The 12,190-nt window shown below is 44.4% G+C and overlaps 1 protein-coding gene across 1 annotated transcript in view; it reads left to right on the top strand.

Annotated features, from left to right (window-relative positions):
- Positions 1 to 308: 308 nt before the first annotated feature.
- Positions 309 to 12,190, top strand: part of LOC140396561 (coiled-coil domain-containing protein 91-like) — a 266,598-nt gene continuing 254,716 nt past the window's right edge. Inside the window, exon 1 of the mRNA XM_072485328.1 lies at positions 309 to 414. The gene's annotated coding sequence lies outside the window, so the exon portion shown is untranslated. The remainder of the gene's footprint in view (positions 415 to 12,190) is intronic.

Here is a 12,190-nt window from a genome sequence, read left to right as displayed (position 1 = left end):
CGGTGATTCTCCGGCCTGCGGCCCGCGGAACTCGACAGGGCCGTTCCCGCCGCTTGGGAGAATCGTGGGAGGGCGTCGGACCGGCGTCCCGGGAAATTTTGGCGGCCCAGGCGATTCTCCCAATCGGCGCGGGAGAGGAGAATCTCGCCCACTATTTGCACATGGTGAACTGACCACACACTGGAATTTGGGTTTGGATTTTTGTGCTTCCAGTTTAGGAAATGTTATCCCTGAGCTATTTTGGGATGTTGCGTTTTGAAAATTAATTGCATCTTTGCTTTTAGTGCAACAGGTTGATGTTGAAGAAAAGTAAAAGCAGCAGCTGGAAACAATCGAAACCTCACCCCATGAAAAATGGTCTCACTCAGCAACCACCACACTGCTCTCAAGGTCACAGCCTTTGATTAAAAAATGGTAAGGGGAAATTAACTACATTTTCTGTATATCAGGTACACATTGTAGTATTTGCCCAAATTTTAACTGTAGTTCAAAAGCTTAAAGAGAGATAAAAGCATGTGTAAATATCTATGCAATTGTTGCCAAGCACTTCCGCTATTATTAGTGGTTGTGATGTGAATCTAAAGGTACTTATTATAAAAACATTAGACAATGAGTGAGTCATCATTTCCTGAGGGAGTCCATTCTAAGTTTTTATTGTCCCCGGAGAAAGGCTATATTTAAAACTGTTTACTGAAGCATAGAATTGAATATGTTGAACTTGCATCTTTTAGTGATAATTAATTTTGAAACATAATTCAGAGGAGGGCGGAGAAATGCCCCAAGATGTTTGCACAAAGAAACTTAATGGACCTAACTTTTCCCTTTAGGGCACAGGTGCAATTTTCGTCACAGCACAAATTTTCCATCTGGCAGACAGCTATGTAAAATTCCTCAACATTGCATTGCTATATCCATAGCATCACTTACTTTGTTATGTGCATGTACAAGAAGTAAAGGAAAATTTTCTTAACTCCTCATGCAGTAAGTTGTCCACATTTGAATTGGAAATTTCAGACATTGTATCTTGTACTAATTTGTAACCATAAGTAGAACTGTCAAATTAACAGATTATAATTGTACCAGCTGAGTCGGAGGTCATTTGAGGGTGTTAATACTGGTTCACTCATCAAGATGTATGCAATACAAGAATAAGTCCACCAACTATTGTTTTGTTAACTAACAAAGTACATTGATGTACATGCATTTTTAGAGACATATGGAGACATTGGGCTGGGGTTCAGGAGGAGGGAGGGGGGAAGAGTGTACATTGGACTGTGTTATTTCTTTTTTTGGATACGACACAGCCATCTAACACTCATATGGGGTTTGAGATGCACATGCACGCTTCTAACGGGAAATGCGCAGACAGCATCCTGGTAAGAGAGTTGTGCATGTACCAAATGACTGGTGTCAGCATGCAGAGGAGGCAGATGATGACACGATCAATTGTTATTTGACACCTGTGCTGCCATTTCAAACTGCATACTCATGCCAACACCTTGCCGTGACCTGGCACTAACGAATGCAATGTTAAATAGGATGACCAAACCCCACTAACTCTAGATTATTACTTCTGGCTGCTTGTGCCATGGTTTGTGCATGTGGAACTTATCATGCTTGACTTAAGTATGGGTTGTCTACAGAGAGTGGCTTGGCTTGGTGGGGTTTTCTCTGGGATTTGAACTCGGGGAATGAACAGGCACAAAGCAGGACAAGTTGCTAGAACAGGGTAGAGAAGGAAGGGGACAATATCCACCAAGTTTGTTTTTGTTCAGGAGGTGTGGGTGTTGCTGGCTGGGCAAACATTTATTGCCGATCCCGAATTGCCCTTGAACTGAGTGGTTTGCTAGGCCATTTCAGAGGGCATTTAAGAGTCAATCACATTTCTGTGGGTCTGTAAGCTGGACCAGGTAAGAGTGGCAGATCTCCTTGCCTTAAGGACATTAATGAACCAGATGGGTTTTTACGACAGTGAATTAGATTTTTAATTTCAGATTTTTTTACTGAATTAAAATTTCACCATCTGCCATGGTGGAATTTTAACCCAGGTTCCCAGAGCATTACCTGGGTCTCTGGATTACTCGTCCAGTGGCAATACCACTACACCACTGCCTCCTCTTATATTCAGAGGGCCATTTTCTGATTTCAGCTTTAGTGAGGAAAAATGCATGAGATGTCTTCATTTAATTAAAGAGGTCATGGCTAGAATCTTCCAACTGCAGTATCCACCATTGCAACCTTAAAGCAGGGCAAGAATCTGTACCTGTCAAGGTGACCGTGATCCTTGTATTTTATGTATCTATCTACTCCCAGGTGATCCTGGAGATTTAAGCATCATCCCACAGTTTGCAGTCCACTGATGCATAAGGGAGGTCATCAAGGCTGATTATACACAGAGAAACACTTCATCTCATTGCCTCTTGCCAGAGACAAACAGGTCGAGATTGCACAAGGACTTGCATGGATTGCAGGCTTCCACATGTGCAGGGTGGCTGCACACTGACTGCATGTGTATAGTCTTGTGAGTGCCACATGCACTGAACTGAAAGGAATTTCACCACCTTGATGGGCAGCTGGTGCATGACCACAGGCAGTTCATCATGTAAGCCCGATGTACAAACAAACAACAGTCACAATTCCTTCATTCTGAGCGACTCTCAGTTCCACCTCTCTTTGCCCCACCATGGCTATTGGTCAACAAGAATTATCCACTCACAGGGCAGCACGGTGGTGCAGTGGGTTAGCACTGTGGCCTCATGGCGCCGAGGTCCCAGGTTCGATCCCGGCTCTGGGTCACTGTCCGTGTGGAGTTTGCACATTCTCCCCGTGTTTGCGTGGGTTTCGCCTCCACAATCCAAAAGATGTGCAGGGTAGGTGGATTGGCCACGCTAAATTGCCCCTTAATTGGAAAAAATGAATTGGTACTCTAAATTTAAAAAAAAAATCATCCACTCAAGATGTGGTTTATAACTCTGGTTCAGAGCCCATGCGCACGTGCACCGCATGCCTACAATGAGAACCATGATGCTGCAAGGAACCTTTTAGGACACACCATCGGTGTCCTCAAACAACGTTTCCACTCCCTGAACCATTCAGGAGGAGCCCATCACTACTCGGGTAAGCAGGAACTAGGATTTGTATAGCTTCACCATAATGAGGTGGTGGCAAGAGGCTAAACAGCAGGAGAATGAGGAAGAGGAAGAAGTGGAGGAGCAAGAGGGAGGGAGGATACAACACAGACAGCCCCTTGCTGCCTGGGCTCTCTGAAATTATTCATGAGCGATACCAGCAACCTCAATTACAGCTCTTCATTCACCAACAATCCCGCATGCCTTACATTTCTCCTATCACTGATCATTACACAGTGCTCTTTCTGACAACACAAAAACAATAACCACCAGAAAATCCACATTCCAATTGTAGAAAGGTAACCATTATACTATACAAAATTAAAATAATCATCCTTCCAATCCATTAGTTTCCCTTGCTCCTTTGCTTATCCCAGTGTTGTACGAAGGGCTTCTCCAGTGGCTACATCATGGGCGGGGGAAGGTTGCTCACCTTCATTTGGCGAAAAGGCAGGTGGCTTCGGAGATCGACCTTGATCAACTTAGAAGAAAGGGGACCCAGTTTCAGACAACACTCTCTTCGCCTTGGCAAAAGCAAGGGCACGGGCAGAGTGACATGGGTGGGAGCAGCAGTGCTGGCATCTGGAGAGAGGATTACAGTTTCTGTTATGTGGAGCTACTGACACTCTCCTGGGATTGCCTCAACAATCCTATTGATCTGTTGGAGAACAGATTGTTGAATGGCTCTGAGAGCAGTATCTAAATCCATGATGGCATCAGTCCGAGATTCAACTGCATCGCTTAGGCTTTTGATAGAATCTGTTTATGCAGCAATGGATGCAGTGACATCAACCATCACACACTACATCGTGGTATGTTCCATGGGTATCCTGGTGGAAATTCATGTTGCAAAGGATGAACTCTAAGCTCTGCTTGGAGTTGGTGTTGGACTTACAGGTTCCTTGATGTAGTGAGCAGACTTTCTGACAGAATTCTCAGTACACCAAACATTGGACTGTGAACACCCTAAGTCTGCTTCTGAAACTTGACACATCCAAGGCCTCATCTGAAGTCCGTCCTCAAAAAAACTAGTGAGAGACCTCACCCTCCAGCAAGTATTATCCTTTATTTCTTAGCTTCTGCACAATTTGTGTCAGACCATGTGAAAATCCCTCATTTATTCTTGTCTCCAAAATATATAATGGTTGCAGTTCCCGCTTATCTGAACTGAAAAGGGGGCAAGGAATGGGTTGTAATGAGGGGAGAGGAAAAATGAAGAAATCTGTACTTATTCCATCTGCAGCTTGTGAGTCAGAAGAGATTGTGGGATGAAGAAAAAGTGGATCAGAGAAGGAGGATTAGGTATGCGCAGACCAACATCATTAAATCCCCCATCATGCCCGTGGCCACAGCACCAGCAGTGTCCCATCTTGGATGGCTTGTCTTCCTGAAGTTCTTTGTTGCTGCCCACTTTGTTATGTGCTAACTTTAACCGAAAGAAAGTGTCAGTGAATCCCCTGCAAAATGTTTGGGTGATGTGGCTGTCATGGTTGTATAGCTGCCGGTGAACACAAGCTATGAGTTGTGGTTATCAGCCTTACGACAACACTAAATGTGTGAGTGTGAGGTAAAGCCATTGTATTGATGGGGTGAGTATTGATTGATAGAGATTGTTATGGGTGCTGAGGTTTAGTGAATTGAGCAGTGGGTAGTTGGCCGGAAATGTCGTTTGAACTTTAACTCACTCACCTTGACAACCAAAATTGTTTGCGTGCGGTTTAGGTCCATTGTGTGCAGTTTTGGTCTCCTTTTCTGAGGAAGGATGTTCTTGCTCTGGAGGGAGTGCAGCAAATGTTTACCAGGCTGATTCCTGGGATGGCAGGATGGGCGTATGAGGAGAGATTGAGTCAGTTACGTTTGTATTCGCTGGAGTTCAGAAGAATGAGAGGGGCTCTCGTAGAAACCTATAAACTTCTAACAGGACTGGACAGGGTAGATGATGGGGGTGTATAGAACCAGGGGTCACAGTCTGAGGATACATTTAGGACAGGGATGATGAGAACTTTCTTCACCCAGAGCGTGATGAGCCTGTGGAATTTGTTACCATCGGAAGTAGTTGAGGCCAAAACATTATGTTTTCATTGAAGCAGTTAGATATAGCAGTTGGGTCGATGGGGATGAAAGGATATGGGGGGAAGGTAGGATTAGGTTACTGAGTTGGATGATCAGCATTGATCATAACGAATGGTGGAGCAGGCTCAAAGTGCTGAATGGTGTAGCCACCTGGGTTGGCCAATTCCCGAAGTAAAATGGAGAACAGCAAAGGCTGCAGGGAAAATCAGCCAACACAGGCAGAAACTAGCAGGTGCAAGTTTACTGTGTATTAGACTCTGCAAAAGCCCAGACAGCATCGATACCAGCAACCATCGGCATAATAATGTAGCAGCTATCTACATACTAATGAGCGATCCCCGGGAACAATCGAAACATTTGAGATAAACAAGGCCAAGCCAGACTCCTCGGCGCCAGCAGGAGCCAACACAAAAGAGGTTAACGGACACCTAAAGATCGGCCATCGAACAGGGAACCGCTCCAGTATTGGAGAAATCGAACCAAGCGATTGGAACGAAGTCCAATCACTTGAAACCAGGTACGGGGTCCGCCCCAAAAGGCGGGAAGCCCCTGGGGACTATAAAGTAAAGCCCCCAAGTTCAAATCGTCCTTCTTGACAGGGTCACTCAGCAACGCGAACCAACCCTTGACAGTGACCTGTCCAGCTGCCGCCAAAGAACGTAAGTCTCAAGTCAATGCTCGCTACGAAAGAGGCGCTCCTAGCTATCAGTCCATACCAGCTTTTGAATCCCGCAGACTCAGAACCCGAACAAAAGGCCATTTGTTCCCCTGACCTGGTGGGCCAGTCCGAAGCTAAGTATTGGCCTGTTAGTGATAGAAATAGCTTAGAAAGTAGAGTTTATGCATGAGTAGATTTCACTGTGGGTAAATAAATGTGCTTTGATTTGAATCTTACTAATTGGTGTACTGAGTTATTGATCATTACTTGAACTTGAACCTCGTGGCGGTATCATAAAGATACCTGGCGACTCTAGAGCAAAGGTTATAAAACAGAGCCAATTGAACCAACCAAAAGTTAGCAACAATGGCCTCCTCCTGCCCCTATTTTCTATGTTTCCATGTTCTTGGAGCTACAACCCCCTCATTGCCCTCCATATACGTCTTCCCACCGCATCATGAGCATGTGTTTGGATGCCCTCCTGAACCTCTGTGAATAAAGAATATCTAGTCTTCTCTCCACATCTTACTACAAGTCAACCAGTGTTGTGTGTGAAAACATTGATCACACTTTCATATGTTCAGTCATTCAAAGTGTAAGGGTCCTTCCTGTTTATTCCCTTATTTGGATTGGATTGGATTTGTTTATTGTCACGTGTACCGAGATACAGTGAAAAGTATTTTTCTGCGAGCAGCTCAACAGATCATTAAGCCTTCCTTTTATTTTTGCTGTTTCACTTTTGATCCATGGGTGATTTATGGACATGTGTCTTTAAGGTAGCGTCAATCTTTAGTTCATGCAGAAGAAAGCAGTGGCCTGTGCCTTTAATTCAAGCATTGGATTTCAGCAGCAGGAGAGACCACTGTGTTAGTTTGTGCTGATTCAAACCGGAGCTGTGGACTACCCAACATCAATGACAGAGATTGGCTGGGACTCGGTTTGTTTCATTTGGCTGGTGGCCAATGAATTGGCCCAACAGGCTGTGCTCTGCCCAATGACAGGTGGTAATTTGATCTGGTCCCACTGGAATGTTTTCAGAGTCACAAAGATTCCAGTTCTGTTTTGGTTTTGATTTTGGCAGCCTGGATGAAGAGATCTAACTAATTCTCTCCAAAAGGATCTAATTAATCTTCTCCAAAAAGCCTCTGTGGGGGCTGACTCTTTCTCCAGCAAGTATGGGAACCATTCTCTTGAGACTGCAGCGACCTGAGGTCAAACCATAAGCTTGAAGCAAGGTTTGATGGAAAACAAAGTGTCTGTCCAGAGAGGTATAGGCCTGAAGGTGAATCATGAGTTTAAGAGCCAGTTTGATAAGAACTAAAGTGTCTCTCCAGAAAGCCAGCTGCCTGTGGGTGCTGAAGTTTTTAATCTGAAGGGACTCTGAATGAATGACTCTATAAAGAAGATCATTACCAGCTGTAAACCAGAGACTTTAATCAGCAAGCATGCTGTGAGAAGAGCATGCTAAAGAACATGTAAAGACATTGTTTTACCTTCATCCTTGTCATTTTTACCCCTTCCCCCTCTGTGTTGTCTTTTTTTGGGTGAGTGGGTAGAGGGTGCAACAGTTAAAGTGGGTAGTAGGTATTAGCTTGTCATTGGCCAGTTGTATTTACTGCATATTTCATGATATTGTGTTTAAATTTACAAAACTGGTTTCTGTAATTATTGGACAGGCAAGGGCCAAAGACTTTGGGTATTTCTAAAAGAATTAATGGTTAATTCACTTGTGTTGGACTCCAGGACATGCGGGGCTGGAATTGACCGCATACTTGCCCAGGGTGTCTCAACAAACGTATCACGGCACAAATTAACTTTTCAAAAATAACCTCTCATTTCTTACAAGCAAATTGGACCTCTCATTTAAGAGATCCATAAAATTACTATTTTGCTGAAGCATTTATTTTTCTTGAAGTGTACTTACCATTCCAAAGTAAACATTTTGGCAAATAGTTGACCACAAATTTACTTTTGTTTATATTTAAAATTTGAAAAAAGTTCAAACAACACCAACAATTGTAACCCTCAGGCAAAATGCACAGCCAGCCAAAGAGGCAGAAATTAGTCGAGGTAACATTTTAGAATTATTGATACCGTTTTTATGACAATCTTGCAGTTTCATGGTACTTTACTGACACCGGGCGAAATTCTCCCCCAACGGCGCGATGTCCGCCGACTGGCGCCAAAAACGGCGCCAATCAGACGGGCATCGCGCCGGCCCAAAGGTGCGGAATGCTCCGCATCTTTGGGGGCCAAGCCCCAACATTGAGGGGCTAGGCCGGCGCCGGAGGGATTTCCGCCCCGCCAGCTGGCGGAAATGGCGTTTGTTGCCCCGCCAGCTGGCGGAAATGGCGTTTGGTGCCCCGCCAGCTGGCGCGGAAATGCGGCGCATGCGCGGGAGCGTCAGCGGCCGCTGACAGTTTCCCGCGCATGCGCAGTGGGGAGAGTCACTTCCACCTCCGCCATGGTGGAGGCCGTGGCGGAGGCGGAAGGGAAAGAGTGCCCCCACGGCACAGGCCCGCCCGCGGATCGGTGGGCCCCGATCACGGGCCAGGCCACCGTGGGGGCACCCCCCAGGGTCAGATCGCCCCGCGCCCCCCCCCCAGGACCCCGGAGCCCGCCCACGCCGCCTGGTCCCGCCGGTAAATACCAGGTTTGATTTACGCCGGCAGGACAGGCAATTTCTGGGCCGGACATCGGCCCATCCGGGCCGGAGAATTGAGCGGGGGGTCCCGCCAACCGGCGCGGCCCGATTCCCGCCCCCGCCCAATTTCCGGTACCGGAGACTTCGGCGGGAGCGGGGGCGGGATTCACGGCGGCCAACGGCCATTCTCCGACCCGGCGGGGGGGTCGGAGAATGACGCCCCAGCTTTCTATTTCCAGATTTCCTTAATTAACCAAAATAAAATGATCAAACTGCTGTGGCATTATGTGAACTAAAAAATTGGTCAAAGAGATGGGTTTTCAGTAGGGTCCTAAAGGGGGGAAGTGTGGTTCAGCTTGCTACAGAATGTGGTACCTTGGTGACAGAAGACAAGACGGTTGGTGGTGAGGTGAAGGGAGGAGGGATTCACAAAAGCCGGAATTAGAGGAAGTGGAGGGTGGTGGGACCAAAGGCATTTATGGTTAGGGAGGAGATGAGGCCATGAAGAGATTTAAGCATTGGGTTGAGAATTTTAAATCGGAAGTACTGGAAGACATCAGGACAGACTTTTAACACTCAGACCCTCTGGGGAGGCTGGTAGGTCAGGAATCTGAAATTCGCTTGAGTGGGTTTTGCTGTGGTTTTTGTTTAACTGAGCCACAGCATTTAACATGCAACTTCCAACAATTTTAGTTGGAAACCATTTTCATCAGATCACAAACTTAAAAAAATATATATTTTTTTATTCTCCTCCTTTTTCACATTCCCTCCCAAATTTACACCCACCAACAATAAACAATAATCAGTAACAAATATGTCAATCCCCATATCAATAATAACGATCCCATCCTCCCACCAAACCGCAAACATTAGCCCGCATGTTCACATAAAAAAATTACAAAAAGTATTCAGGAATCACCCATAGTCACCATTAACACACACCTGACCTGCTGAGCATTTTATTTCAGATTTTTACCATCCACAGTAGTATGGTACAGTTTTGTATTGCTGGTTTAGTAAAGGCTTTCTAGTCTGTCAATTTCACAGCCCCCCTCGATCCCCACTGTGTCCTCACCTTGTTGTCCCTCGTATGCATGCAAGTAAAATCAGAATGCAGGGCTAAATTTTCCTTCAATTGGCACTTTAGATGTTCTCATTGCCACCAGCACACTCCACATTGGCTTAAAACCATGCATTGCTTAAATGTGAAAGTGAGCAGAATAATATTTGGTTTCCCACGCTCCTGCATTTTTTGTTGTTTTTGCGCCTGTTAGGAAATCGAGCTTAAACAATTTATATTTGTATTATGGATATTAGAAATGGTATCAGTTTAAATTTAGTTTGTGTTTCTGAACTTATAAGAAAGAATTGAAACTTCAGTTAGCTAATGTTAAACAGCGGTGCTTGCATGTCTGTGGGGTTTGGCTTCACTTTAAATTGTAATTAAAGGTTTACGATGTAAAAGCAATTTTAGAGATTTTTTAAAAAGCAGAAGCTGTTGCTTAGCAACCAGGGGCCCACACTGAAAAACATAAGCACCAGGTATCTAAGAAGAAAACAGCTCTCACAGAAACTGTTAGCACAGGTAGGTCAATGGAGTAAGGGGTAGAAATCCAGTCTGGAACTGGAATCTGGACAAGTAATTGTTCACTCGAGTTGAAGAAATGAACAGAGAGAGAGAGGCTCCCAATTAAAGATGGAACTGCAAAGCTCTTATGACACCCTGGAATAGTACGCGGTCAATTCCAGCCCCACTTGACCTGGAGTCACAACACTAGTGAATTAACCAATAATTCTTTGAAAAATACCTAAAGGCTTTGGCCCTTGGCTGCCCAATAATTAGTCACCAGGTTTGTAAATGTAAACACAATTACTGTTTATTTATAACAAGAGCTGAAATGAAATATGCAGCAAATACAACTGGTTAACTATTATTTAATTCCTAATAACCCACTTTAACTTCCGCCCTACCCTCTACGCAGACACACACAAGTCAGACAAACACCGAGGGGAAGAAAGGGGTCAAACAAAATCATAAATGAAAGGAAAAAAGTCTGTATTTCAGATGGTAGTTTCTAGCACCTTACTTCTCTTCAAGCTCTGCTTTTAGTTTGTGGTTGGTATTCAGTCCTCTGTAATTTCAGGAATACAGTGCTCACAGGGTTTCTGGAGAGAGATGGCAGGGTCTGGTCTTTGATTGCAGCCTATAATGGTTTTCCTATAGATAGATTCATTCAGGTTCTCTGCAGTTTCAGAAATACAGCCTTTATGGAGAAAACACGGTGGAGAGTAAGACCTTGTTTCTGTCCTGCCAGGATCAAACTGAAACTCCTTGGGACTCTGAAAAGCATTCCACTGGGATGTTATCCAATCACCACCAGTTACTGGGTAGAGTACAACCTTTTGGGCCACTTCATTGGCCATCAGCCAATTAATCAAACCGAGTCTCATCCCATCTCTTTCTCTGGTGCCAACAAGTCTGCAGCCTCCTGTTCAAACCAGCTGAGACCAGAAGAATGTTCTCTTCTGTAACTTCTGAATTCTGCAGCTTGTCTTAAAGAGACATCTCCATTAATCATCCATGGATCAAAAATAATAATGTCAAAATAAAAGAAAGGGGAAATAAGGGAATAAACAGGAAGGACCGTTACAAGGTGAAGACCTGGAGAATTCGGCTAGCGAGATGCCAGATATCTGAAGTATTCCTAAAGCTGGTGACACCTCAGTACAGTCTGAAAGGAGAGTTTGAAATCCTGGATGTGGATCCTTGGTGAAGGCATCTGAGGGAAAACCTTGTGTGGGAGAAGATTTCAAAGCGTGTTTTTTCGAGAGTGGTGATTGGAAACCCTCGTGTGGACGTCAGATTCCAGTAGCTTATAGTTTAACAAGTGTCTGGGGGGATTTAATGAGAGATCCGCAGAAGTTATATTGAGTGGCATCTGCCACTTGGTTTCAGAGTGTGGCGTGTCAGACCGCATTTTGCCTATTGGTTTACATGGAATGTATTTACTGAGAACATTAGAGTATAAGATATCTTGTAACTTGTGTCAGCCTTATACATCTGTGTATACCTGTAAAGGTGTAGTGGAAGTGAAGGAGTAGTGCATTATAGTTTATCTTTTCTTGTTGAATAATTTTTTTATTATCCTGTTAAAAGTTAATCAGCAGTGGTGCAACTCTGTTCATCCACGTCTCTAAACAAACAATAAAAGTTACTGTCTATTGAGCCACCAGTAACATCAACATGGACAGCTGTTTCCTGTCACTCACCTACTGCTTGCAGGTTAAAATTTGCCTCTTTAGTCATGGAGCAGCAATCAAAACAAATGGGGTTTGTCAAACCTCACTTAAGTTCAGTGAGGCATATTTCTGTGAAAAGTATATAATCTGATTTCTATGTGGCTCCCTTTTTAAAAAAAAACTGCTCCATCATTACCAAGGTCAGGTTTTCAAAGCAGTGAAGGGTTTTGAGAAAATGCAGGATCATAGAATGGAAGTCAATTCAAATTAATGTGAGGTGTTCATGGAAATATTATTTTTCCTGTTGCAGGATTTAAGTCATACTACACAGGTTTGCAGCACGATTCATTTTAATAGGTTTGCAAGAGATCTTATTGGTTCTCTTAAGGCCTGACTTTTGGCAGTGACCTTGGTAACTCAGCAAAGGTCACATTTAAATGCCTGCTC

This window comes from Scyliorhinus torazame, chromosome 19 (assembly GCF_047496885.1).
Source record: "Scyliorhinus torazame isolate Kashiwa2021f chromosome 19, sScyTor2.1, whole genome shotgun sequence".
NCBI lineage: Eukaryota > Metazoa > Chordata > Chondrichthyes > Carcharhiniformes > Scyliorhinidae > Scyliorhinus > Scyliorhinus torazame.
This window is presented reverse-complemented; position numbering and strand designations above follow the sequence as displayed.